Source organism: Macaca thibetana, chromosome 12 (assembly GCF_024542745.1).
Source record: "Macaca thibetana thibetana isolate TM-01 chromosome 12, ASM2454274v1, whole genome shotgun sequence".
NCBI lineage: Eukaryota > Metazoa > Chordata > Mammalia > Primates > Cercopithecidae > Macaca > Macaca thibetana.
In genome coordinates this window covers 77,395,689-77,421,020 of record NC_065589.1, presented here as the reverse complement: position 1 = coordinate 77,421,020, position 25,332 = coordinate 77,395,689, and the positions used below count along the sequence as shown (strand labels likewise).

The following is a 25,332-nucleotide window of genomic DNA, read 5'->3' as shown; positions in this document are numbered from 1 at the left end:
TGACAATGCTGAATAAACTACAAAGAAAACAAGTGTGCATGCTTGCATGTGGTGTGTCACTGGGGTTTACTATGCCTAAAGGTAAAAGTAAGCAGATAATATGGGACTGGTAGAAGTCCTTTGATGTAAATATCACCACAACTAGGTAAAAATGACCAAAAGAATAACGAATGAAATATCCTGATGAATTTAATCTGAAGGAAAAGGAGTACTTACCAATGTACTATAAATGTGTTCATTTACATGGAGCTATACTGTGGTATACATATAACCCTTAAATGTGTGATTCAGCCATGCAGGCAGCATGCCTATTTCTAGAAATGCACCCTTTGAGCTAATGGGGTACAGTGACTTTGGCTTATCTCTCTGGTTCTTTAGGTAGTGCAGGATAATCATTGATGGGCTTCCTAATTGATTGATTTTGCAATCAAACAGACATACCCTCTTATTGCCTGTGTAAATTTGGACCAGTTGCTTAAACTATCTGAGCCTTAGTTTTCTTATCTGTAAAATTTGGTTATCTACCTGCGTAGTATTGTGAAGATTGGCAGGTGTACATAGAGGACTTTTCAGCGCAGAATTTGTAGTATAGTAAGCCATTGTGTGCAATTTTTTGTTGTTGTTGCTAGTCATGCTTTTCTGTTTATAAGTCAAGAATGGAAGGAGCAAAATTATCCTCAGTATTTGTAATGACTTCCTAAGTATTATTGCTTGCTGGTGTGTGAAAAAAAATCCCTCTTGATTGGCTAGATTTTCTATTTTTTCCATATTAACTACAATTAAATTGCTGGGCATCATCTGGTAAAATTAGTATTGTATAGGAAAGTGCAATTGTGAAAACAAATCCTAGAATTATTAAAGAAGAGCAAAGGTAAGACCTTCAAAATATTAATATCAAGCATTTTCAAAATTGGGGCATAGTTCTCAGAAATGTAATTGAAGATTTCATAAAAATGTTCTATGGTTAAATAAATTTAGGGAAATCTGGATGATATTTAAATAATATCCATTCCTGTTAAGTCTTTTCTATGCTAACGTACACTAAGACTTTTAATGAAGGGTATGTAATATTAAGAAGTTGTAGGCCAGGCGCAGTGGTTCATGCCTGTAATCCCAGCACTTTGGGAGGCTGAGGCAGGCAGATCACATGAGGGTTAGAAGTTCGAGATCAGCCTGACCAACATGGTGAAATCTCGTCTTTACTAAAAATACAAATATTTGTATACATTAGCCAGGTGTGGTGGCAGGCACCTGTAATCCCAGTTACTCAGGAGGCTGAGAAAGGAGAATCGCTTGAACCCGGGAGGCGGAGGTTACAATCAGCCAAGATCATGCCACTGTACTCCAGCCTGGGCAACAGGGCCAGACTCCATCTCCAAAAAAAAAAAAAAAAAAAAAAAATTAGACCTGTAGGCCAAGCATGGTGGCTCACACCTCTAATCCCAGCACTTTGGGAGGCAAAGGCAGGTGGATCACTGAGGCCAAGAATTTGACACCAGTCTGGCCAATGTGGTGAAACCCGGTTGCTGCAAAAGATACAAAATTTAGTCAGGCATGGTGGTGAGTGCCTTTAGTCCCAGCAACCTGGGAGGCCAAGGCAGGAGAATTGCTTGAACTTGCGAGTTGGAGGTTGCAGTGAGCCGAGGTCACCTCTTGGCACTCCAGCCTGGGTGACAGAGTGAGATCCTGTAAAAAAAAAAAAAAAAAAAAAAAAAAAAAAAAAAAAAAAAAAGAAAAGAAAGAAAAAGAAGAAGGAAGAAAGAAAGAAAAGTTAAAAAAAAAAAGGACACTGTTAGACCTACTTCATCATAGACCCCTTCCCAACACAAAAGTCTCCTACTAAAGTCTTGCAGATTTTATTTTGTATATGCTTGCTTCACTAAGCATTTTTAAGACAGATGATGTGTATCTACTGCGTTATTAAAGAGCCTCTAACTCAAAGGCTGAAACGTGGTCTACATTTTATAACTTCCAAACTGTAAAAATAGCTCCAATGTTCCTAATACAAAAACAATTCCAAAATTATTCAATTACATATGTGTTCATTCTTTATCAGAGTAATGTATTCAGTTTTTTAAAATTTTTGCTTTTTTTTCTCTCCCCCATGTTGTGCTCTTAAACTTCAAAAAAGCAGCACGTGTACATATGTTTCAAAATATTTGCTGTCCCAAGAAGTTTTACTTCCAAAAGCGTGATTCCATTTTGTTTAAACTTCTTCTCTACGAGGAAAATCTGGAAACTACTCCTTTTCTCTCACCGCTTGTCTTCTGTTTACCTTACTTTTCTTCTTCAAAAGTACGTGGTTATTTGTTGAACATTTCTTGAATCTTTAAATAAGATCCCATTCTTCAGTTGCTCACAAGAAATTTATTAAGAAATTGAGTGGGAAACCTATGCCAAGTTTTATATAGAAGGGGTGTAGCATGACTATAAAGAGCACAGTCTATGGAGTCAGGCAAGGTAAGTTTTTTAATTCCAGCTCAGTTACTTAATTGCCTTTGTCAATGTACGTAAGTTACTTCTATCCTAAGCTTCATGTTGCTTCATGATAAAAAGGGAAGCATAGTGCTTAATTCAGAATCATTGTAAGGGCAAACAAGATAACATGTTCACAGAATTTAGTTTCTAGCACCAAGTAAAAACTCAGGAACATTATTATCATCTGTTTATCCAAAAGTGAAGCTATTTATTAACTAAAAATAAATAGAACATTATGGACAATATGAAAAATATCCCAAAGAATTCTCATTAAACCCTCTGAAGGCACCTAGCTATAAAGAGTATTCATAACCTACTTTTTCTGCAAAGGCAATTGAAAAATGCCAAAAATCACAAACGAAGTATGTCCTTTTTATAGCTATTATGAATGTTTATAAACAATATTTATGTATATTTTGCCAGGAAAAGGAAAATTAAGTAACGTAGGCACACACATACACACACAGAAACACATTAAGAATAAAAAGAAAGTATGTGGGAGAAAACATGTAATTCTAAGTATTCAAAAACAAAACAAAACAATATCAAGCAGTAAGATATGGAAAGTCATGAAAGTCTGTGATGATAAAATTATGATTTCAAGTCCCCAAATGCCTGGATTTGAACTCTGGCTCTAAAACCACCTGTGTGACCTTGGCCTCATCACCTAACCCCCATATGCTTCAGTTTTTAATCTCTAAATGGTATTATTAATAATAATGCCTATCTTATATGGCTATGAAGATTAAATGAGTTGATATGTATTATACTAATTTTCTATTAACATGTAACAAATTCCCACAAACTTAACAACTTAAAACCATTTATTTATCAGCTTATATTACTGTAGGTTACAAGCCCTGCACAGGCACTTTGGGAGGCCAAGGCGGGAGGTTTGCTTGAGCTCAGGAGTTCAACATAGTGAGATCCCATCTCTACTAAAAATCAAAACAATTAGTGAGGCGTGGTGTTACATGCCTGTAGGCCTAGCTACTTGGAGGCTGAGGCAGGAGGATCACTACTTGAACCCATGAGGTTGAAGCTGCACTGAGTCGTGGTCGGGCCACTGCGACTGCACTCCAGCCTGGGTGAGAGAGTGAGACCGGTCTCAAAAAAAAAAAAAAAAAAAAAAGAGTCCTGCATGATATGTGTAGGTTATTTGTTCAGGGCCTCACAAGGCTACAATAAAGGTGTCATTTGGCTGAACTCGTATCTGGTCACTCTGGGGGAAAATCTACTTCCAACCTTATTCTGGGTTTTGGCAGAATTCTGCTCCTTGGGCTGATAGAAATGAGGTTTCTCTTTCCTGCTTGCTGTCAGCTGGCTGAAGGCTGCTCTCAGCTCCTGGAAGCTGCACACATGTGCTGTCATGTGACTCTTTCCTATTTCATGTCAGCCACAGAGAATCCCTCTCTCACTGAATCCCTCTCATCCATAGTATCTGACCTCTAGACCTTGATTCCAAGGGCTCATGTGATTAAGTCAAGCCCACCTGCATCATCTCTCTATCTGGTTTGGGTCTTTAATTCATATGCAAAATCCTTTTTGCTATGTAACATAAACATAGCAACATAAACATAACACAATTGCAGGAGTGGTATCTCACAGTATTCACATGTCTAGGATTATACAGGCACAGGGTGTATATATTACATGGTAGGGAATCTTAAGGGCCACTTTAGAATCCTACCTAGTACATATATGAAGTGCTAGAACAGTACTTGGCACATAGTGAGCACTATATGTGTGTTAACTATAATTATTATCTTGAGTAGCTGACAAGTTCATAAACAGTTTTAAAAAATAGCAATGCCACAGTATTGGCAAGAGTGAAGTAATATCCCAATGCACCCTTAAAGAAATGTAAATTGGCAGAACCTTACTGGAAGAACCAAATTGGCAATGTGTATGAAAGACTCAATGTTTCCACTTCTAGGAATTCATCCTTAAAGGTATAATAAGAGATAGATATATACATGTATATAAAATGTTGGCTAGGTGCAGTGGCTTGCACCTGTAATCCCCACAGTTTGAGAGGCTGAGGCAGGAAGATCGCTTGAGCCCAAGAATTCAAAACCAGCCTGGACAACATAGCGAGATCCTCTGTCTATAAAAATAAGAAAAAAATTTAAATAAAAAAGGAAATGCTAATTATACTGTGATTTATAATAACAAATACTGAAAAATAAACCAAACATGTCCCTTTAGGGGTTTGGTTAAATATCATGGCCTAATTATTCAATGAAATACAATGCATTAGACCCAAAACCAAAAATCAAATAAAACAAAAGCACATGGATTTGGAAAATATTGAATAAGAAGGTTATATGCTCATGTTATTAGTGGAGAAACTACAGGTGTAAAATTGCACGTACGGACTTAATCAATGCACACTTCTTCCTGTAGTGTGAGTAGACTCTTGGCACGATACAGTCACTTGACAAGAAAGGAAATATACCCTGACAAACCCCCTGAGATTACTGTAGTTCACACCAGACTGCTGGTGACTGCTTAGGGAGCACCAGCATCTTTCCTGGAGTGTGAGGTGGGCTTTGACAAGACAGGATCACTTAACAAGGGAGGCAACATGCTCTGACACCAACTGATCATGCCTACCCACCAAATCAGCCAGGGCATCCTCGACAGGAAGACTTTGCACCATCTTTCCTAGTGCTCTGTGCTGCCTCTATTCATTCCTACCTCAAAGTGGAAATGGTGTGGTGTGAGCCCTCAGTCCTGATTTATAGTTCTCCTTTACGCTAAACTGGCTAGATCACACACCCAGACAAGATTTTAGAGTATGATTTTTGTTTTTAGCTCTAATACAAGGCATCCTGGAATACAAAATATGTACCAGTGGGGTGGGGAGTACGGAAATTAGAACACCTACAATGCACATTCTGGCATTATGAAATAGCTACGTGGAGGCCATTATCCTAAGCAAACTAACACAAGAACAGAAAACCAAATACTGCGTGTTCTCATAAGTGGGAGCTAAATACTGAATACATATGGACACAGAGACGGGAACAGTAGACACTGGGGAGGGCTCGAGGTGACAGAGTGCGGGAAAGTGGACTGGAAGGCTACCTAATGGGTACTATGCTCATTACCTCGGTGATGGGACCATGCATACACCAAGCACCCGTGACACACAATTTACACATGTAACAAACCTGCACATGTACTCCCTGAACCTAAAATAAAAATAGAAGAATAAAATAAAATAAAATAAAATAGCTACTATTAGCCCCATTTTACAGGTAAGAAAACTTAGACTAAGAGAAATTAAATAACTTGCTCAAGATATCCTATTCAGGAAATGTTGAAACTGGGTTTTGAAGCAACTGGTGTTTCACCATGCCAGGGATTTCTGGTGGTTTCTGAGACTCTGCATATATTTTTAAAAATCTCCCCAGGAAATTTAATGATTTGCCCAGTGTAAGTATTATTGTTGTACTACACAGTACTGCTTCCCTATATACATGAAGGCAAATTAGTAGTAACAGTACAGATTCCTTTCTTTTTTTCTGCGAAGACTTTTTTCCAGCTCTAGCCTCTCAGATCTCAAATTTACGAGATGTGCTTTTTTTTTTTTCTTTTATTTTTTTGAGATGGAGCCTTGCTCTGTTGCCCAGGCTGGAGTGCAGTGGAATGATCTTGACTCACTGCAACCTCCACTTCCTGGGTCCATACGATTCTTGTGCTTCAGCCTCCCGAGTAACTGGGACTACAGGCATGCCCCACTACACTGGGCCAATTTTTTTATTTTTTGTAGAGACCAGGTTTCACCATGTTGGCCAGGCTGGTCTCAAATTCGTGACCTCAGATGATCTGCCTGCCTTGGCTCCCAAAATGCTAGGATTACAGATGTGAGCCACCATGCTCCCTTACTTATGTCCCCAAAGCTCCACCCCGTTATACCACCACCTTGGGGGTTAAAATTTCAACATATGAATTTTATGGGACTCAACGATTCAGATCGTAGCATTCTATTGAATAAATATAGCTATTGTGACAATCCTTATCTTAGGAATACTAGTAAGAAAATTGTATTTTATATACATCTTAAAATGAATTATTGTATATAGAATCAGTAGTAATGCAACAATTCCCATTAGAGCTATTTTATTTTATTTTTGAGACACAGTCCCACTGTCACCCAGGCTATCTTGGCTCACTGCAGCCTCTGCCTTCCAGGTTCAAGCAAATTTTCTTATGCCTCAGCCTCCCAAGTAGCTGGTATTACAAGCATGCACCACCACATTCGGCTAATTTTTGTATTTTTAGTAGAGATGGGGTTGACCAGGCTGGTCTCAAACTCCTGACCTCAAGTGATGCATCTGCCTCAGCCTCCCAAAGTCCTGGGATTACAGGAGATCTATTTTAAAAACCTAATAAGGTATCATCTTTTTGGACCAACTCAGGGCTTGTGAGGGGACCTTGGAGTAGAATTGAGGAACTTCTGACCTCTAACATACACAACAAATACCATTTTTCAGTGCTAGAAAATATAAATCAAGTCATCTGTACTTCCCTCTGTTTGCTAACAGTTTTTTCCAGCCATTTACTGTCAGAAAGAGCATTCTGTATTATAGGGTGTTTTTAAAATATTGTTTATGGTCACTTTTGCTTGACTATGTGGATAGGACAAACTCAATAAAGAATGTTCATAATAACTGTCTTTTCCCGTAGTTTTCCTCCCTTCCCACCTATTACTGCAGACATCTGAATGGGAGTAGCATCCTATTCTCTCTCACAATTTAGCTTTCCCTGTGTGATCTTGCTTCTATTGCCATGGAATCATTACAACATCGCAATTTTGGTAGTACAACCAGAGTGTACTACAGAATTAGATTGGTGAAAACAAACTAGAATAAAACAATTCCTTTCTCTCTCACTCAGTCTCTCTCTCGCTTGCTCTCGCTCTTTCTCTCTCTCTTTCTGAGTCTCCTAAGCTTTGTTTAAAATTACTATATTGTCATTTTGAGTGTTTTAATTCAAAATGTGATTATTCTATGTCTTAATCAGTTCTGGTTACCATGACAAAATATCACAGACTGGGAGAGTTATAAACAACAGAAATTTATTTCTCACAGTTCTGGAGGATGGAAGTCCAAGATCAAGGTGCTTATAGATACTGTGTCTATCAGAAACTAAGGTGGAAAATATTTTTTCCACCTTATTTTTGTGTTTACTTAGATATATAAGTGTGCAATTCAATCTTTCTCTAATGACTTTGTGCAGGTATCTTCAGAGCTTCCAGGGCATAGAAGTATAAATGTGACCAAATATATCACATTGACAGAAATTATTTACATTGATTTTATATTAGATAAAGAAATCAATTAAACACCTATATAGTGCAACAATTTCCAAATAGTTTCCTATAACTGATAAACATAAGGTACAACAACATTTTAAAAAATCAACAATAGCTTTCAGTCCTTCAGAACTTTCCTGCAATATTTCTAAAACTGTCAAACATCACTGCAAGACGAGCGTCTGTCTAACCAAATAAAGGTTATGTTAGGTCTACAAGTGAGTTTTTAAGGTGCAGGCTGCTTGGCTTTCAAGCAGGGTCAACCCAGATCCAGAGTCCTGTAGTCCCTATTGTAGCAGGTAGTGGTGATTTGACTTTCAAAAATATTGAATAAATAACTTTAGGGTGAATGGTAGATAAAATAGTTATTAATTCCGTGCCTCCATCTTCCCATCAATAAATACATCCTTGAGAATGATCACCATCCACATATTGCCTTTACTCTATTGGATTAAAAGAAATATTTCTTTAGAGTGATAAAAGAAAGCTTACATTTGTGTTGTTATTTTGCCACAGTAGCACCACAAGTGGTACATAGTATCTGGATGATTCTTATTTTAAATCTAGTAGGTAAGGTGCCTCCACCATCATCAAATAATTAACAAAGCTAGAAACCAGAGATGGTCCTAGGTGAAATTAAGTAACTAAATTCTTTTAGGAAACACTTTGACCTTCCCCCCACTTTAACTTCTTTCTAAATTCTTATTCCCCAACTCCCACCCCAAAGGAACTAGTGACCTCTTCAGCCCGGTGACTTGTCAGGTTTTCTGATTGTAACTGCTTATTGGAGCCACTAAATCCTCCCTACTAGGCTTTTCCTTTTTCCCATCAAAGCTACCTTCTTTATTATAGACCCTCTGTTTTCTGATGAAATAACAAGCTGATGAGTTGTCCCTTTAAAATGAAAGCCAGATCCTGGCACTATACTACTTAAACCCTATAGTTTTAAGTACCTGTAGTGGTTTTCATCTCACTTAGAGAAATAGCCAAAGTCCTTGAAGGCTCTACATAGTCAAGCCCTGAAGACCTGTCTGATCTTATCACCCACTGTGTCTCTCTTGGGCTTTGGCACACCCTACTCCTTTGTCCTAGACTGCTTTTCCCTAGGAAGTCCAAATTGTTGGTTCCCTTACCTCCTCCATGTTATTACCTCTTGGTGAAGTGACATTAGTTCACTGATCAACTAAAAATGAAATGTTCTTGCTCAGTCAACCCTATAGTCACCATATCACTTAATGGCTTATTTTTCTCAATAGTATTTATCTCCATATGATGTTTATATATTTATTTTTTCTTCTTATTATTCGTCTACTCCTTTCCCTAATAACACCCAGTAATAAGCACCATTAGAGTAAAAAAAAAAAAAAAAAAAAAAAAAAAAAAGAAAACAAAACTTAATGTTGTTGATGTTGCTTCTTTGTCACTCCCCAGCATCTAAAATAGTCATTGGAACATAATAAAAGCTCAGTAGATGTTTACTGAATAATGAATGGCCCGTAAACAAATGACAGACAAATAGATCTCTTTTCTATAGAATAGCATAAATGACCAAAGGATGATACTCAACCAAAGGATCAAAGGATGATACTCAAATTCCCTAAAAAAAAAAAAAAAAAAAAAAGGAGTCATTAGTGTTCAGCATAGAGGCCGACAGAATATGAGGATATGATAAGGTAGAGGTAAGTCTGTCAGAAGCCAAAGCCATCTATAAGCTGGGGATATGAGGAAGCAGAAAATAAAGAAATGGAAGAAGTCAGTCAACAGAAAGACATGGAATAAATATGCCCCAGGGAATTTTACCTACCAAAATCAAGGGTGAGCATGGTGTCCACGAGTCGCACAAGGAGGGTGGTCAGTCTCTAGTTTGCTACTTTCTTAAAAAAATAAAAAAAGTCCCTTCAGTTAGACTTGATTCTTACTACCAGAAAGGTATAGATAGGACCACCATGCTGATATTTGATGGCTTAAGATGTCACCTCTCCTTGATATCATATATTGTGCAGGTGTCTTTTGTAAACAAGTTTGTTCCCCAAACTGATGCATCTCTAGTCAAGAGCATTTCAGATAGTGTGTTAAGCTGATGGGGAAGAGATGTTTTGATTCCCTAGTCTGTTAACCCTTCCAAGTTATCTATCCAAACCAATCTTGGGCTATCTTGTAGAGCCAGTTCAAGTTGGGATTTAATTTACAAGCAGTCTAAATATTGCTCCTTTGACTTTGTAAACAAAATTAGTAAGAGAAAGAAAAATGTAGAATCTAAATATGAATGGGGCATTGGCCAGAGTTAGAGGAGATTAAATAAGAAAAGCATAGAGCAAAATGACCTGGACCCAAGTAACAGCTTCAGCCTTTGGCCTGAGCATGCTTTCTCTGGCTCTCCACAGGTCACACTTCTTGCTACTTATTGTCTCCTTGAATAAGAGGTCGTTTACTATTGTACTTATGCTATCATTTTCATTCAGGTGAAGTATTTCTTGGTATCTTTGTTGCAAATAACTGGACAAAAGAGAAGACTAAGATGAGTATGATTCTATTACATATGACCCAACTTACTTATTGAGGTTACCTACCAGTGTAGGAATCTTTGTTTGCAACCCATGATCACCTTCACTGCTTCTCTATATAGCTATGAAGAAATTGCTACTCTCAAGTTTAGTGATTCATCTAAATTGACGTAAATAAATTTTAAGAAATGTATCAGGCTGCATATGACTGGCTTTCACTGATCATGTTAATATGGAGAGTGAAAAGATTTAAATTAATATTTTATTCAAAAAATATTTAAGGACTCTGGTTTGCCATGTATAAAATCTATTCAGCCAAACTCCTTGACATAGTACTCAAGTATTCCCTGTAGCTCTGCTAAATTGACTGGAGACATGATAAGGCATCTAAATTCTGCAGGTATCGCCATTCCTAGCAACCAATTTGATTTTTGATGGACAAAGAGCCCCAGGAAAGTAGATGCCTTTATACCTGAGAAAAAAGAAATCCCAAGCAAGAGAGACGTACCCTAATCAGTATGCTCTGGATATGACAGCATGCAAGTGAGTGATCTATTTTGTTCTGAACTCTGGCTCTGTCAATGACAATACACGATTTACTAGAACAAATCAAATAAGTGTATTTGACTCCCATTTTGACATTTCAAAACAGTAAGCCATATCTCCTTATGCAGCAAATATATTCATATTTTTAATTTTTACTTTTTCTTATAAGTAAAAGTTGTCAGGACGAGAATAAAAATGATGACTTAGGGTAGAATTGTTTTCAATGCTTTCTAACATTATGAGAAGAATAATTTCTGCATGGATATGATAATGTGGTATGTGTAGTTCAAAAATGTACAACCCCCCCAAATGACTTTGAGACTTTGACTATCCAATCAGCAGCTCCATTGCTCCTGTCCCCGTTACAGGTACATGTGACAGCGCTGCAGCTATGAGTGGAATTTTAAAGGGGAAGTTTGAAGAAGTCGACGGCTCCTCACCCTGCTCTTCAGTGCAGGAATCAGATGATGAAGTTTTCAGCTGTGACAGTGCTGAGAGTGTTGATAGTGTCAATCGTTCACTTTTAATGATTTTACCAGTGAGTATCTAAAGCTCTATTTCAGTTGTGCTCTAAATTGTGTTGCATGGGCCATTCTTGGGGGCTTTAGCCCAATTCACTGGCCTGTATCTGCTCTTAAGTACTTCATCACACCAAAGTATTTGTAAAACATGATATAATTTTGGTTAATTAAACTTCAGCAGTGTACTTCTACTCATTTCTATGGAGTGAGTATATAGGAGGCAGAAATGAGTCCAATCGGAGGTAAGCAGACGGCAACTGAAAATAATTTAATGAATGTGTTCAGCTTGCCGAAATAAATCTATCTTTTGAAATCTAATCAGTTAAGCCATTTTGAACTTCTATAGTTTGGTCAGTGAGTTGCAGAATATTTACAGTGCTGAGTTTAATGCATTAATCACAAGTAATATAATACAATGTAATATATTGTATTAATGTAATGTATTAATGTATTAATTAAAGTAATTAATACATGTAATTACTTCCTAGATGAGAAAATGATGTTTGTTTTTATAAAGATTGCTTATGTGAAATCAAGGCCTTGGAAAACCTTGAGATCCTATAGTTATTTGGACATAGGTAAAACTCAGACTCAAGGCTAGGTTCATGCTCTTGAGTAAGGGCAGCTTTCTTCATGTATATACTTCTCCCAAGCAGTTCATGTGAGTAATACCATCTAACTTAGTATGATGTGTTCTAACTTAAAATTCTACCCATTTTCAAATTACAGTCTTGGTAACAGACGCACATACGAAGGTTGTGAAATAAGTGATCCTTTTCCAACAGCTCTGTGCTCATTCAACCTCAATTATTAAGGGAAAAGAATCTCAAAGTTATATTTTAGAAGTTAACATGCACAGCAAAACTAAATGAAGTGAAAGCCCCTTACCTTCACCCACCCCTCATGAGATGATAGGTGTAAACTTCCTTTTAACATTATAGGCCATGAGTAAAGGTAAAAATTATTCAGCATAAAAGAGTATCATTCAAGAGAGGCTGTTTTCACAATAATTTTTTTCTAGCATTATTTTTCTGGGGTATTTGTATTTGGGGAGTTTAAACTCACCAAAACAGCCTTAATGGGTGTAGCAAGCCAACATGGCACAAATGGCACATGTATACCTATGTAACAAACCTGCACGTTGTGCACATGTACCTCAGAAGTTAAAGCATAATTAAAAAAAAATTACACTGAAGTTCATCCAATGTAGTTCTGTGACCTGAGATCCTATTTTAATCCTCTTCTCTCTCCCCCAGGATTCAAAATTTTATTTGGTATTCATAATTCTCCATCATTGTTAGAATCATTTTGAATAAAAACGTTTGTCTCTTGACTGCAGTAGAACCTGTTTTATTTGGAACTTTTAGAAAGTGTAAAAATCTAAAGAGGAGATAAAAACACTTGGGAGAAGGAAGAATACAGGTGCTGTTCTGAGGATATGATTCTCCAGTTACGTGGAAAAGTTATGGCCAGAGAGTAGAATTTCAGAGGATAAGTTCTGCTTGGGATTTATCTAAAGCCTTTTCACACCTCCCTCCAAGTGACTGTAACCTTGTGGATGGCATTGACATTGCCTTTCCCACTGAGCCATTACCTATGATGCTTAGAAGAGTACTGAGCACTAGATGATGCTTGCAGTTTTTTTATTGAGTGAATGAATTATTTTCTGACACATCTTAAAAGCTGGAGAAAATGAGTCCACTGGATATTCTTACCCTTAGATGAGCAATAGTACATATTTACATTCAAGACCCTTAGGAGCACTCTATTCATATCCTTTCTGTGTACTTGGGAGAACTCTTCTTTTTCCAGTCCTAGAGCACTGCAGGAGCTACCTACTATTTCTCAATCTTTTTCCTTTCCTTTAGCCACTCCTAAAATCAGTTTAAACCCTATATCTTTGAGATGCTTCCTCATCTAGCAGTGCAGTGCAGTGTTTTCCACACCCCTGTGATTTTTTTTTTTAATTGCCAGCATACTTACAACATCCTAGGTGTCTATGACTTTCCTAAAGTTACAAATTGGCTCTCTCCTGGAAAAATCAATTGCAGGACTTCTCTATGCAGACACTTATTGATTTCTATAGCTTGTGAGTTCACAAAGTACCTATAATGTACATTTAAACACCATCAGGCCTTACAATTATGGCTCAAGATGCTTTCCAGATGAAAGTGATGTTCTGGTGGTTTAGGGAGGTTTGAAAAATTATAGGTCAGGCAGTTGTTCTGAGCACCTGAACAGTTCCCTGGAAGGTTAACAGTATAGTGGAGAGTGGTTTTATTTTTTAATAACTATTTTGATGTGTGGTTATAACTGCTCCACTTCACCACCATTACTCTAGTCTAGAAAGGAGAAAACACATACATATCCACTGTGGTCAGAGGAGAATACTTAGGCTATTAAAGAAGGCAACTGCAACGTTTGATAAGTTTTTTTTTTCTCCCTGTAGTGCTGTTCATGTACTTTTCTTTGTGAATTTTCAGGGGTTTTAAGGGAAGCATTTGTCAATACTCCTCTGGAAGCGAATGGTGATATGCATCATTGAACAACTTGTAATTGAATGTGTAATCAGAACCATGACTTCAGATAAACAGTGAGGAGGAAGGGTAAAGAATAAATGGCAATATGACCTACAGAGAACTATCTATCACTATGGGTTACTCTTAGCCTGATCGTAAATACAAAACTTTAATAATTATTTTATAAAGTTGGGCAAATTGAAGAAGAAAACCCATGTTAGTGTTTTTAAGAGGATCTAGTGCTCTGTATATAACTGAGAAAAAAACTAACAATGAAGAGTCAAACCTCATTTTGAATTCAAAGACTATGAGAACTAGTAGGACCTTTGAGAGTGTCTAGGCTGACTCCCTTATTTTGCAGATGTGGAGACTAAGGTCCAGGGAGAGTAATTTGACAAGAATCAAAATGTGAGCTGGTGGCAGAAGACTTTAATGTAGATCCCTAGAGTCTGCCTCTCTACCAGACCACACAGCTCTCTGATGGTTCAGTTACAAGCCTGGCTACTAAGGAGAGGGACACAAATCATCAAGTGAAAGATGTAGCTGTATCTTTTATGCCAGCATTTCTTATATAGAATGAATCTATCTTTTGGTAAATGTAATTGGCTTCTCATTTCTTCTTGCCTTTTTGTGACTTTAGGACAGTGCTAGTGATGAGTTTATGAACAAACTCAATGAGCTAAATGAAATAGTGGGCAGAGAATTCAATTTGAGCATGAAAGAACATTTTGCTTCCCCTTTCTGTAAGTAAGTGACAGGGCAGATTGTTGAGACTTTCCTTGTATGTCATTGACATTGATGGAAATATCTTACAGCAAACATGTTGTTTTACATTTACATGAAGGAAATTGGTTTGTCTTGGTGACATAATGCTACTTGTGATAACGTGAAAATGTTACAATGAAAAGTAGGTTAGATGAAGTATGCAGTGTGAATCTTTAACAGCAGCAACAAATCAAGGGTTAATTCATTTACTTTAAAGGTAAAACCTTTGCATATTCCACTTTTGCCAGATGGATCAATGGATATCCTGGACTCCCTGAAAAAAAGATAGTATCTTTCTATCTTTTGAACTCCAGGACCTTGCATTACTTGTTCAATAATTCAAGAATGCAGAAACCCACTTACCCTGCATTTCAATTGGACTCACTTAGTCACAGCTTCTGACTGAATGGAGTAATTATATTCAACTTTACTGGCTAGGGACAGAGTTGGATTTTATATTTGCTTGTTTGTTTTAATTCCCAACAAACTTCATTTAAATTTGGCTTTAAGCTCAAAAGCACAATTGGACCAAATTTCAAATAAAATTTTATTTATCTGTAACAATGAATCTAGAAAAACAACAGCCACTGTGGTTTTAACTCCCATGAAAAGCTAAATATAAAGGTAGTCCTGGTGATGTTAATGGTACTATCGCTGACATCATTTGAAGGATATGGCTTTATTAGCATGAGATGCAAAATACATCATAGAAAACCTCCAAATTTCCCACATCTATTATTTACTCAGGATGTTCATAGGTGGAACTGATATTGTAGCTACATTTCATGAAGAGCACAAGAATTAAAGTTGCTATTAAATATTAAAGATACCATCTTCACATTAGTGATCAAAACATTTTCATCTGACAGTGTAATTTATTTACAAATAAATCTTAGAGTGTTTGTATTTTATAAACCTCTTGTTAGAGAATCACATCCTTACTTTGGGGCCATCTAGGAGTGGTCACAGGCAATAAATAAATGATTGCCCAACTGCAAAATCTCATGGCTTGAAAAATGCATCCAAACAAATTTAGGTGATTAAAATTCTACTAACCATCTTCAAAGTACCATCATCTTCTAGCTTTGGTTTGAATACCAGAGATTGACTTGCTTTATACTTGGTGTTTATGATGGTGATGATGAAATCAGTGCCTGAAGCAAATGTCCTTGTGTTTCTCAAAAGGTTTTGAAATTCACTGTGCAGATCAGGCAGTCTGATGCTTTCTGACAGCTTGGGGGAAGAGTGTTTGTGTGCAAGTGAATGCAGGAAGGAATTAAATATGGTCCTGCTTAAAAAAAAAAAAAAAGAGAGAGAGAGAGAGAGACAGTTGGTGCGATTTCTAAATGGGCTGCAATAATATTTAATCCTTCCACTCTGGGAAGTACATGTTTGTATATAAGAAGAAATCCTTCTTTTTTGTTTGAGGAATTTGTAAATAAGCTGGGAATATTTTAGGGCCACAGAATTATTGTACCATATGTTTTACATGTTCGGCTACAGTGATCTTGCAGGAACTGGAATAGTTAAAGTCTCAAAAATACTGAACTCCATTGAGAATTGGACTAAGGTCAAAAGCATAGTTTTTAAATGTAAGGAAGAAAGAGCAATCAGAATAAATATAACAAAACAAAAAATGTAACTTACTTTTCAACCAAAAATCAGCACATAAAAACTTGGAAAAACATCTTTTTAATGATATTTAATTTTCAGGTAGAAAAGTATTTGCAGTGAGTGAAAATTACAATGGACTCTCAGTTTGTTGCATTTGCCTTTATCTCACAAATATTATAAAAGGGAGTAGTAGTAAAGACTGAGTTATATAATTTACAGTTCTAGACATTTGAAAAAAATTTTATGAAACTTGATTTATATAGTGAACTCTTAAGTCTCTTTACAATCCTTAATGTACAACTGCAACAGTCTTAGCATCACCAAAAAAAAAAAAGAAAAAGAAAAAGAAAGAAAACATCAAAAACTCAAACTCAATTAAAACAATTTTCAAAAGAAACATGAAAACTGGTGAAGACTGCTAAATAGAGGGCTAAAAGTGCTAGATATTTCCATAGTGAGACCCATTCTGTGCTGGGTCCCATTAATTGTCTCATGTAGATATGCAAAATACATAAACTGTTACATATTTTTATGCCATTGGATTGTAATGTTGGTGGAAATATCATGTGAGATGGAAAATGCACATATTTTACTTACAAATTATATAAAGAATATATACATATGTATATATATGTGTGTGTGTGTGTATATATATTGTATATATAATATAAATACACACACACACACGTATATGTATTTTGAGACGGAGACTCACTCCGTCATTCAGGCTGGAGTGCAGTGACGCAATCTTGCAGTCTTGGCTCGCTTGCAACCTCCACCTCCCAGGCTCAAGCAATTCTCCTGCCTCAGCCTTCTGAGTATCTGGGATTATAGGCAAGTGCCACCACACCCAGCTAATTTTTGTATTTTTAGTGTAGACGGGGTTTCACCATGTTAGCCAGGCTGGTCTTGAAGGCCTGACCTCAGGCAATCCTCCCACCTAGGCCTCCCAAAGTGCTAGGATTACAGGTGTGAGCCACCGTGCCTGGCCGTTATTTATATTTGATCTTGAAATTTGTTCTAATGCCTACAACTCTCACATTTTAAAAAATGTATGTACTTTAAATTTATCAGAGGCTAGGGTATTTAATTCCATCTTTGAGAACCTTGGTTTGGAAGAAATCATGGCAATTAATATTATATATAATTTTTCCAACATAGCCTGTCCTATTTTATGATTTCCTCCAAAGATGCTGTCCATTATCTTCTTGCTATGTCAGATCCGACTTTCTGCTGTTTGCTGTTTCTATGACAACCATCATTTTGGCTTGGAGAGATTAGTACATATTGCGGATATATGTACATTTATAGATATATATTTCAAGAATTATTTACGTGCCAAAAGAATTGATGATTAGGCTTCCCATTATAGTGGTCATTAATCAGTTATAATGAAATGCTATGCTAAGATCATGGTTACATAAGACCGATGTCATACTTTTGGCTTGGATTTTTATGAATAGGCATAAAGCTAGAGAGGCTGCAAAAGGAAACCTAGGGAGTTAAGTTAACTAAGTAATTCATGAACATTAATAAGAAAAGTCATATGTTTTTAAAATGCCCTTCAATGTCTGATAAACAAATGTTTATTTGAAAAATTAAAGGATGGAGTACAAAAAGGATAAACACAGCCTACATTATTATTTCCAACAGAGTAGCTCTTCTGTAGTAGCTTTGAAGTGAGAGTATGGAAATGGTTGAAATTTATAATTACAATTATTTTAAGTTCCTTGATGGCAGGGCCTTTGTCCAATATTTCCCTCACATTGCTTAATGGGAATAATCAGAATAGCGAGTGTTATTGAGCATTTTATCATTTGGCAGGCATTGTGCTCAATGCTTTAAACAAATTATCTCATTTAATTCTCCTTACTTTAGTTCCTAAATATGTTTATTTTTGATTGGTATGTTCATGACTTTTTACTAAAAAAGATTCAACTGATGAAATGTTTTCTTCATCTTAAGCATAACGTGAGTCAACTGAAATAGGCCAATTGTATAGCTACTATTAAGATTGTTAAATACAATTAGGGTCTGCTTCAACAGGTTCAGCTTTATTGAAAAATAAGTTTTCATATCAGATATTCATGAAGATTTCAATTTATGCATACAGTACTGCCAGTATGAACTAGGTAACTTGCCAAACTCCTCATATAGTTTCGTTAACCTTTACATTTATTACTAAATCAGAATTCAGCGTTCTCATTTATTAGTAAATTAGAACGTTGAAATATTTAGAGCTGATGTATTTAACAGTTCTTTGTTTCTTTAAAAAGCTGAAATGTAGGAAAAAGTTTTAGCTTTAAGGATGATTTTTGCAGTATTTTTTCTTATGGTGAAAAAGTATGCAGAACCTACATACTATGCAATTTGTTGAATAATCTTTGGAAAATCCACATAATTAAGTATGATATAATCAACAAAAACAGCTGAATAAATGTATCTATTGACATAAAATATATTCACATTTGTAAAGAGGTTTGCAAAATTCTATTAATTTCATCAAGTTTTATAAAATCTTAAATTCGTGTTATAATAAGATCCAGAAGGAAAAAGAAAAACACACATTTTCTATAGATGGTAATATTCAACAAGTAGTAGATTTCTGGGTGATTTAAAAAATCTATATATATTTTCACAATTTATTTGTATATACTTTATCCTAACTGGATCTATTTTGGTATTATAATAGTTTTCTAGAATTTTCCACCAATATGATTACTGCTGTTTATGACTTACCTGTAGATTAATCTTAGAGCAAATCTCTAAAGGTGGAAATCATAGTTAAAAGGGTATTGTTTTTAATTGCCTTCCAGAAAACGTTACCAATTTATATACCCACTTCTAATATGTGAGTGCGTATTTCCTCAACACCTTACCAAACACTTTACCGAAACTGGTTAGGTATTTTCTCTCTCTCTTATGTCTGTCTGAATCTCTCTCTCTTTCCGCCCACCCACCCTGGCTCTCTCTCTTTCTCTTCCTCTGTCTCTCTCTCTCTCTCTCTGTGTATGTATAAATACATTCATATATGCAAGCATTATAGAGCCCCCCACATACATACAGACTAATATGATTAGTGAAAACATATACCAATGCTTGCACTTGAATTTTTCTGAATATTAGGAAGCTAATTATTTATGTATTTAATCATTTGCCCTGTATGTGTGTGTGTGTGTGTATGTGTGTATGTGTGTGAATTGCCTATCCAGGTTTTTTATTATGATGGTGATTTTCTTTTTCATTGTTCTATAATATTAAGGATTAGTTATTTGGTGAATGCATACACAATATCTTTCCTATTTTGTCACTTTTCTTCTAAATCTGTGTTTGCTAGTGAAACATATTTATACTGTCAAATATATTATGAATTTAGCATTAGGAGCTGTGTAGGCAAACTTCTACTGCCAAGATCAATTGTACACAAATAATTGCTCCTATGATTTTCATAAATTTCTATATGTATTTAAACCTTTAGTCCATTTGAAAATTTTATTGGCATATTGTGTGACATTGAGATAATTTTCCAGTTTTCCTAAAATGATATATTAAATAATATATTATTTGTTATTTATTTGTAATTCTATTCTTATGCTAAATTATCACATATAGTGTGATCAGTGTTTGTGGTTTTCTTTTTGTTACATGCTCTGGTTATTTTAAAAACAGCATTAGTGTTTTATTATGGCTTTTTAGTAAATTTTATTATCTCAGATGAGAGTTCTCAATTTTTCATAACCCACCACTATTAACAGAAAACCAGTACACTACCGTACTCTTAACGTTTAATGTTATCTCACGTGATTATTATTTAAATTTTAGAAGAATATTTTTAAGCTACTAAGCAAACTTGTTACACTGTTGAAATTCCACTAAATATGTAGATTAATTTAGGCAACACATTAGATATCTTTTAGTATTTAACTATTATTTTATACACAGCAGAATTTTACATTTTTCTTTTTGCAATGCATATTCCCTGCTAAGTTTTTAACAATTGTTGTGTCTACTGTGAATGGGATTTTGTAATTATATGTTCTAAAAGGTTATTTTGGGTACTAGAAAGGGTATAGTGTTTTAAAAATGGAAGTGCCTCCACCATTTCACCTTTAATTTAGCCATAGGATATACTTTGTCCTAAATTAAGGAGATATTCTTCCATTAATGCTTTCTAATAAATAATGAATGTAAAGTTGTATCAGATTCCTAATAGTACATAGCCAGGTAATCCTATTTTGACCTATTAATATGATAAACTGAAAAATATCCTTCCTAATGTAAAACTATAATTGCCTTTGACTCTATTTCATTCTAAATTAATTTCTTTAATTTCACATGAGTATCTAATTAATGTGGCAATGTATGTGCATTAAGAGACCTTTAAAATGTTCAAGATTATCTTAAAATACATTTTTAAATGCATTTCAAATTCACATAAAAAAGAGATAATAAGATGAAAGTTATACAAGACAGCACTACCAATAACCCTCTTGCGTCTGATCCTTCATTTTAATGTTGAATGTTTTTGAAGCATCATATAATGTAATCCTCACAAAACAACATTTGAGGTGAGTAGGGATGGTAGTTCTAGCACAGTTTATTCTTATGGAACAGATAAGGAAACTGAGATGCAAAGGGGATAAGTAGCTTATCTAAGTCCACACAGTTTATAAATGCTCGTATTAAAAACTTAAAACCAGCTCAATCTCCCGTGCCGGCACTGTTAACCACTATGGTATGCTATGCTTTCTACAAGAAAATAAAAATGTTTTCATCATTTCCATGCCATGTAACAAATAAAACTGTTTTTAAAATCTTTAATTTAAAAAATTCTGCATTAAATACAAGCGGTCCTTTAGTTCTTATCGAAAGTATTATTCATTAGAATAAAATGACAGTACCACTGAAAGTGATAGAGATTGAGATTCTGATCAAGTTTAACCACCTATGCTGATTACCATTAAAATTAGTTTTGTAAAATCCTGAAACTCTCATGTCTCTGCTTTTAGTACCTCACATGACTAAAGATATATAAATTCTTTATATATCTCAAGAGTTTATTAAAATTCAATTTATATGAGGGCTAACGGAGCACACCGCATGTCAAAGACTACACTGAAGACGTATTGCTGCATATGAGCAGACTGAAAAGCATGTTTCGGTCCTAAGGAACTTATACTCTGCTTGAGAACTTCAGACTAATAGACATGACATTTTTTAGCATGCAACCATGCTAAAAAATATAATTGTCAACTAGTATGTTGTATGGATTGGAGAAAACTTAACTCTTATTTCCAGAAAACTTCAACCTGGAAAAAGTACATCATTAAATGGAAGCAAATTTTGTGGGATTGGAGTTATAAGTTCATTCTTCAGACAAAATGTTTATTGACAAGATCTGATTCTCAGTTTTAGGGAGTCAAAACGAACAAACAAGCAAGCAAAAACTACTAACCAACTTTGGGTTTCCAGTGATTTCTGTCCTATAAAGGAAAACCCATTTATTTATGTCTATTTTCCACTTAATTGGAGAGTAATAAAAGATAAAGGCATTGCTTGAAGTGGAAGAAGAAAAAACTCAAAACATTAGGTTTCAGGATGTAGATAGATAAAGAAGTTGACTAGGCCTCCTGTGCCTTTTTTTTTTTTTTTTTTTTTTTTTTGCAAATGGGTTAAACAATAAATTATTCGCTTAATTTTTTAAAAATCTTCAGTTATCGAGGTAGGATAAAATAGAACAACACTGCTCTGCTTAGCATCTCATGTTCTATAGCTGTAGATGAACTTCAGCTTCGTTTTTGTTTCTTTGTAGTGAATTTTTGTTTTGATAACCTTCATCTGGCATTAATCTGCATTCTTCTTGTCTGATTACTAGACATGAATCAAGGAATACAACTGTCTCCTCTATCTTAAAAGGCTGAAGGGAATTACTTTTCTAACTTCAGGAGGGTTTTTTATTTAAATTATTTATTCAAGATAAAAGAGAGAGAATTCATTCAGTATTGTGGCAACAAAGGCCTGTCAACATAACCACATTCATTTAATTTATCTTACTGGTAATACATAACCACAAGCATTCTTTAATTTCATTTATTTTACTGGTAATACAAGGCATTTGTCCTAGTACTTCTTTAAAATAGTCAAAGTTAATGATTATGGTTATATTAGTCAAGACTTTTTATTGCAAATGATGAAAGCTCTATACTATCTAGCTTAGATAAAACAGAGATATCCTAGCTCATGTAATCGAGAGTCAGGAGTAGGTCACGTTAGGCCAAAGTGGATTGGGGGTTCAAATGATAACCTCAATACCTATCCTGTCCACCATGACTTGGATCTCTCTTCACTCTGCGAAAGACTCATTTTCTCCTACTGTATATGGGATTGTTGGTTCCCCAGATGATCTATGGAAAATGTCTCTGGACTTATAGACATACACATTGCTCTCTTCTTGAAGACAAGAAGGCATCTCTTCCACGCCTAGCTCCAACAGTTTAGATCTCCAGGATTATTTTAATGTGTCAAGTACGTGTCCATTTGTGCTCAGATAGGATCTCTGGCAAATTGCACTTCCCAACTTCCATGCCTACTCCCTTCCAGATGGGTTCAGCAAATAAGATGCACTAGTGGGACAATGGAGGGCAGGGGGAAGGGATACACCAGAATATTCTCACCCACCCATCCATGCCTCAGGTGGTATATCCAGTGGCTTCCACATCTTCTCATGATTCAGGCCTTGTTGCAGTGGACCAACTTTTATATTCCTAGCCTCCATGCAACAACCTCCCCAGGGATTCAGCTCCCAGAAGGCAGCACCCATTCTTGATCTCTGGTGACTTACATCACCTCTTCCTTCATGCCTCCAGCCTGAGGGGTGGTGGCACCTAACCACTGTTGCTAATATCTGAGTTTCTTTTCCCTTTTTAAATTTGGGGTCTCAGCTCCCTCAAAACCATTGTAACTACTTCCTTGTATGAAATTTCTTCACACAGGAATCATTAGACCACCTGGCACGGACTCTGTTTTCTAAACTGGAGCCTGACTGGCACGGACTCTATTTTCTAAACTGGAGCCTGACTGACAACCCTAGCGTGGGCCTCATACCCTTCACTGAATCAAACACTGTCACCAGTGGATGAGGTCCTTTGATTGACTGGCTCATTCATTTCTCCATTGTAGTGCTAACAAGAAAGGAGATGTGGAATATGTTATAGAAAACATAGGAGGAAGAAAAATGTGTTGGGTCACCAATAACAATGGACCCCATATTAGTAATTCACTTTGATCCCATAGTTCATAAATGTGAAAAAAAACTCAACTAAATATTTTTTCAAAACAACACTGCAGCAGTGAAATTATTTGTAAGTGAATAGTGGAAATTACTCATAGCCAATTGCTAATTAAATTTATAAATATTCTATCACATTCTGTTTCGTTTTTTAATTTTCTGGTTAATAAAAAGAACTAATATATTGAGGATATGTTGTAAGTCCCATGACATAAAAATAAGTAAAATGTTTTACTTATTTTCACTATATAGTATAAAATCGGAGTTCATATGCCCATATGAGAAATGAAGAGACTGATGTTAAGTAATTTGTTAAAAGTCACAGAGGTTAGAAATTTCCAGAATATGGCAACCTCTGTTTTTTGGTACTCCAGAACCTAAGCATCTTTTATTACATCATCATGCCACTAATATTTCTCTCTTGAACAGCGTCGAATCTGCAGTTCTCTAATTATATTTTTTTAAAAAATCTTCATTTAGGGCTCCTCTGTATTCACCCTATGGTAAAATCACTTTATCATAAAGGCATCTATTGTGATGTCTATTTACAAAGAGACTTCTCTAATAAAATTCCCTCATATGATATCCAGAATGGATATCATACATTTTTTCCCTTTATTTACACTTTATATTTGACATTGGCATTATGTGCTCCATGTTGTTACAAACAGACCAATTTGGGGTCAGACTAATTACATGATTATATACCCCTTCTGTCTGCCACAACATGCAATGCTTCTGGGGTGTAATGAAAGAACTTAAACATGTGTAAATACTTATTAGGTGCTCAGCACTTTCTACAGGGGACTATTTGGGATACTCCTAACATCTTATTGTGGCAGAAAAGATACGGACATATTATTGCTAGAAAGGCTGTGGCTTGTTCCATGTTTTTTAAGAGAATGAAACTTGTCAGGGCAGCCCTAGCAACCATTCAAGAGCTTATTTGGGCATTCTTGTTCTCCAGGACAAAAATCGCATGGTTTCCATGCAGGAACATATCCATGAAAATACTTAAGGTAGGTGCCATAGACTGCTTGATTAACTAAAAGCTGAGCTAACAAATTCTGTAAATGTCTCCCTCTTTTATTCCTATCGGTGGATATCAGTTTTTCTTTTTTTAGGATCGATTTCTATTTTCTGCAGCTGAACATGAAAGCACACTGACTAACATAGTCTGCAGTTAAGCTGTGTTCTCAGGACCATCTGTAAGAATTTATGCATTTCCTGGGAATCTGATCAATTCTACCAGCAATTCTGTTTTCTTTGTAAGATTAAGTAACCCTGAAATTAATTTTATATTTAAAAGTTGATGTTTGTTTGAAAAAATTGTGAGCCCCATGTCCAAAAGCATTTTGTATTTTAAAATTGACTTCCCTGAATAATTCTGTTTTATGCACACATACAAAGAATTTTATGTTAAAAGCATGGATATTATCATATTACAGACTTTGTTTAATATTTCTGTCTTTCTTTCTTCTTTTTTATTTTTTGGCTTGACTTCTCTATCTTCTTCCCCTATGTTCTTCATTCACATCTCTTGCCCCTGTGGGTAACTCTTGTTGACAACCTAGTTTATATTCTTTTATGTGTTTTTAAAATATTGAATAATCATAAACATTTACATATTCTAAGAGGAATTTTTAGTCAAAAAATGGACCATATTTTCTATGAGGGTTTTCTGTCAAAAAAAAAAACAGATCATAGCTATACATTTTTCTTCATCTTGGTTTTCTCATTGGACAGCACCTTATGGAAATTCCCCAAGTTATTT

At 35.5% G+C, this 25,332-nt stretch overlaps 1 protein-coding gene across 2 annotated transcripts in view; it reads left to right on the top strand.

The window, feature by feature from the left end:
• Positions 1-25,332, top strand: part of CSRNP3 (cysteine and serine rich nuclear protein 3) — a 221,253-nt gene that overhangs the window by 6,611 nt on the left and 189,310 nt on the right. Inside the window, exons 2-3 of one of the 2 annotated variants that reach the window (XM_050752905.1) lie at positions 10,706-10,848; positions 11,220-11,389. The gene's annotated coding sequence lies outside the window, so the exon portion shown is untranslated. The remainder of the gene's footprint in view (positions 1-10,705; positions 10,849-11,219; positions 11,390-25,332) is intronic. The other variant, XM_050752906.1, reaches the window with a different exon arrangement.